Below are 4,982 nucleotides of genomic sequence, written 5' to 3' on the forward strand. Positions count from 1 at the left end.
AGAGAAAATTTGAATCAAATATGACTTTTGGTTAAGAATAGTACATGAATATTAGAACATTAATTTGTTCATTAATTGTGACAAATATACCATAACAATAAAAGTTGTTGCTAACAGGGGAACTGGATGTACAATATATGGGAAATGCTGTACTAACTTTGCAACTTTTCTACATTATCTACATTTGGGGATAATTTTCTCTACCTACTTGCCTTGCATATCAAAGCAAGAAGTGAAAATGTCATTATCACTGGGTCTACTTTTATTACATCACTTCCTATAATTTTCTAAAATTTTAGTTTTTACTTTATGTAAAGTCCTATGACTAAGTAAGTACTCTGAATAGCTAAGGTAAAATTTTCAAATATATAAAAATATATATTTAATTTTCAGCATTTCTTGAAAATACTGTCTTTGCTTTGCTCTCATGCCTTTCCCTCAGAGCAATACTTTCATTGATAAAAGACTGGAGATAAGAGTCAAAGACCTTAAACAAAAACTGCCATGTTTCCTTCTACCATACTACTTAATATCTGAATTCAGAACATCCCAACATGGGAAAAATACACTGTTTATGAGACCATGTTTCTCTTTAACCAAAATACATAGAGGACAGGGAAGTGAGGAAAATCCTGAGCTTTAATGAATCATCAAGAAAAATGCTCCCTAAATAATATTTTGACAATATTTTACTTGGCACCCTGAAGGTTTCACAGCCCAGTTGGATACATAATGGCAAGATCTGGGATGGCGAGGTCTGTACCTTTCTCTGGGAAAGCAGGAGAAGGGTACTGTAAATAACTGAGTTCTTAGGCGGATCAACTTAAGAAAAACACTTGACATGAAGGTTGAGGATTTTCTTTACAACTATCTTTGCACAAGTCTTTCCTCGGCAAGTCTTCCCATACCTATAGGTAACTAGTTTGAGGACCGCTAAGGTGATGAACCCTGGAATCTTTCTTGGTAAGGAGAGAAGTGGGTTCACAAGGAGATTATCAATGAGAAAAGCTAGAGGACTGTTGGTTAGGTGGGTCTGATGAAGTTGAAGAAGCACGGACATGAAAGTACCTGGAGAGGTAGGAAAACAAAGGAAAGAGAACAAGAAGAGCAAGATGAAAAATGAGATTTTTAACTTTTTTTAAGAAAGCGAGAAAATGAGAGAAAAGGCAAGACCAGCATAGTACCACATCCATTATCATTTTCAGGAAGGTCTGAAATGCTCATGACCACAGCTGCCCTGAGCAAGCTGTCTTGTTCTTGACTGTGTCCCCTAAACCAAGAACAATTCCGGACATGTGAAAGGTGCCCCATAAATATTTGTTTCTTAAATCGCTGTATTTATGAAATTAAGACTGCAAAGCACATTTGGGGATAATTTTCTCTACCTACTTGCCTTGCCTATCAAAGCAAGAAGTGAAAATGTCATTATCACTGGGTCTACTTTTATTACATCACTTCCTAAAACATTTAAATTACATGCACTTTGCATAGAAATACCTCCTTGAGTATTTTTCGAAGAACATTTTTAACATGTGAAAAATATAGTTCAGTATGCAATAGAAAATTCTATGGATATACAGCTCCCTCCTTGCCCTCCCCTGTAATGTTTATGAAAGCAGCATGTTCTCTTATTCTGCACATGTAACACTCTGCTAATATTTACCTACTGATAGAATTAGAGTCCAGTTCTGTTTTCTTCTCTTCTTGAGGGTGAGCACATTGGTTCAGATGCATATTTTCCCAGGCTACTGATAATTCATTCATGTTCATCTGCGTGTCCAGGAAGCTACCTGTACACTAACTCCACACTTGAAAGTCAATGCCATTCACAGACATTCTCCTAATGAGCATCCCTTCATGAAAAGCTGCAAAATAAGGCAAAGAATAGGGCAGATGTGCTCAGCTCAGAACCGTCTCTCTGACATCTTCTGTTCTCATATAGATCAACTCTTCTATCATTAAACTTTTGAATTTTTAACATTTTCCACAAGAGAATGCATTTTTGTCACACTGAAGGCTCTAAATACATTTCCCAGAATTAGGTGAGGGTTAAACTGAGGAATCTGTAGCAAAGTTATTGCCAGACAATGGGAATTCCGAGTGCAAACATTTTGGAGAATTCAGCTTCAAGATCTCAACCCCTTTAGATTTTCTCCACTTGACCCCATATTTCTTGCTAATTCCTTCAAAGTTGGTTTTTCTACCCCAACACCCCAAGTTACCCTTTTGCTGTTATGAGATTGTAAACCACATCAAGGAAAACCTATCTTTGAGAAGCACCTAAGTGGCACATTATGAACTGCAAAGCTCCCACAGAGCAATTTAAAATGATGAATATCCTTTTCAAACATCCTTTTCAAAATTGCACATGGACTTCAGCCAGTCACAAGACAGAGATGTGGAGGATGCATTAAAGTCCCCATCTGCTCTTCACATTGCTCATCATTGATTTATAATCCACAGTAAATCATCTGGCCACACAAGCATTGCTGAGACTCTTACCTTCAAGAAGATGTGTCCGTACCTTTGTAATTTTCTCCTACCTGCACTCTGATGTGACTCATTGCTATTCTAGGAACAGTTCTTCCCACTATACTCAGAAGAAGAAGGGGGGAAAAAAAACCTCTGGTACATTTTAGACTTTGAGAAAGTAAATAAAGCTCTTTAGGGATAACTTCAGACTCCTGCTTTCATTAAAGAGCTTCAGTGCATCTTCCCTCCTTTCAAAAACATCAGTCCTTTCCTGCTTGAAGTTTTATTAACAAAATCACCAATATTTTTCCTAGATCAGCTATCATTTGCTCACTGGTGACACATATAGATATTTCCTTTTTCACAAGTCATGAGAGAACACGTTGCAGAAGATAACAATGAAGATCAGAGATTCAAGTAAGTGACCCCAAGCCACAACTACTGCTGCTATAATTCTGAGCAGAATCTCAAAGTCGACAGATGTGACATCCACCTGACTCTTACCATTTTATCCTAGCTCCATCTCCTATAAGAGCTGAAGGATAAAGGAAATTATATGCAAGTTCATACTCTGAAGCTGGTACAAGGTCGGTTGAAAAGTGAGAATGTTTGACTTGGTGTCCATCATATTACAGCCACCATCTTGGCCATGTGACTCTGGCACTCTTCACACTGGGCTGCCTGCCAGGACCTTCCCTTATGGGATATTACATAAGACATTCCCTTAGAATGTCCCAAAGACCTCTCCTTGGCATTTTCTATTATCAACTCTCCACCCTCCCCTGCCCTGTGCTCAATTTTCCTGCCCTGTAACTAGTTCATCTGCTAAGTATCAGACATCTGAGAGTTAAAGTTTAAGAATTAACTCACATGATCTGCTCAGATGCTAATGGTTGGTACAGAGAGAAATATCTTTGACTCTTCATCCCCTTCAGGAAATGGAGTGCACTTTAAATAAGGCTCTCTTATAAACATTAACTTTTCAGCTTAGATGAGCAGGCTCTCCTGCTGGGACTTTGAAGAGAAATAATATCTTGGGAGAGGCAAGCCGGTGATTTCCTGAGTTACACTACTTGATGTTCATTTACTAGTTCCCAGTCATATGATCACTGTAATCTTTGGGATCATATAGAATGAATCTTTGGGTCATATAAAATAAAGTTTTACCTGGTTACCCCAAATAACAGGGAGCAGTATGAAGAAGACATATCCAAATGATAGCCACTGGAATTTCCAAGGAACCTATGAATAGCCAAGGTCATTCGACTTCATAGAAATGGAAATGCAGTCTGGAAATTGGAAAATAGTTCAATCTTCAAGTTAGAGCTAGTGAATGTGTTGGCTTGGTGTCCCTGAAGAGCACGGATTCACTGCCTCTCTTGCCATGATGTTCCTCTTGGTTTCTATTTGCCTGATGCTGTTGGCTGATCACCCTGCCCTCTCTCTCCTTTGCATGTACTCTGACTTCTGCTAACTCACAATTTCAGCCTTCACACAGACCCCATGGTCTCTGTCTTTAGGTTTGTGTTTTCAGCATTTGTTCTGGATTCTAATTACCCCACTCTAGTATTTCTAGTGCAAATGCCCCAAAAGGAGAATTAGCCATCTTCTTGTTGAGGAAGAAACTTTTCCAGGCCTCAGCCAAAGTATTCTTCATTGTCAGCGATAGAAATCAATTTGGCAGAATTAAACAAAAAAGAAATTTATTGAAATGATTAGAGAGATGCTCAGAAAATGATTATATACAAATGTAGGCAGAGTAGGCAATCAACACCATTGAATTGGCTGAAGGAGGATTCTTTGCCATTGTCAGACAGTAGAAGTTATGACTTGCAACCTACACCTGGATGCTGGAAACCAATGTCACTGCTTGTCCCCTGACCATGATGGCCCTCGAAATTGGACATTGCTGCAACTACCACCACAGAGACCTCTCCCCATCTGAGCTTCCCTGTGTCACCAACCACCTCCCAACTCCAGGGCCAGACCTGATTGCCAAGTCTATATCACAAGCCCCCAAAAGTTGGGGTGAGAAGGAAAGAGTATATGATCTTTGGTGTTCCATCAACAGGAAATGGGCTCTGCCTGCCACTAAGTCTCCAACAGTAGGGTAAGAGGGCTTGTTGATAGAAAGCCAAGAAGAAAATGCAAATAATGGTTTTACTAACTCAGGTTCAGCTGCCCTTCCTTTACAAATCCATCTGAGCCAACAGTCCCTGTTTAGGAGACTAGGATGTGGCTGCTCACTTAGAGAGGATCATGAACAGGATGCTGATCTTGACTGGCCAGTGAAAAACTACATCATAATCAAAAAAGTGTGGAAATCTCTTTCATGTACACTATCAATTTAAAGACATAGTTATTTCAAATATGAATTTATGTTTACATCTGTTTTCCTTATTGAACTATACACATTTTGGGGCAGGTACTTTGTCTTATTTATTTTTATATCCTCAGTGCCTAGGACACTGCCCAGCATATAGCAGATACCTATTGACTTATGGCTCAGG

At 39.0% G+C, this 4,982-nt stretch overlaps 1 long non-coding RNA gene across 1 annotated transcript; it reads right to left on the bottom strand.

Moving 5' to 3' along the window:
• Positions 1–537: 537 nt before the first annotated feature.
• Positions 538–2,590, bottom strand: LOC124984381 (uncharacterized). The gene is made up of 3 exons (XR_007108656.1): positions 2,503–2,590; positions 1,664–1,865; positions 538–1,068 (listed from the first exon to the last, which is right to left on the bottom strand). It is a non-coding gene; the product is annotated as an uncharacterized LOC124984381 (long non-coding RNA).
• Positions 2,591–4,982: the final 2,392 nt, after the last annotated feature.

Source organism: Sciurus carolinensis, chromosome 5 (genome assembly GCF_902686445.1).
Source record: "Sciurus carolinensis chromosome 5, mSciCar1.2, whole genome shotgun sequence".
NCBI classification, from domain to species: domain Eukaryota; kingdom Metazoa; phylum Chordata; class Mammalia; order Rodentia; family Sciuridae; genus Sciurus; species Sciurus carolinensis.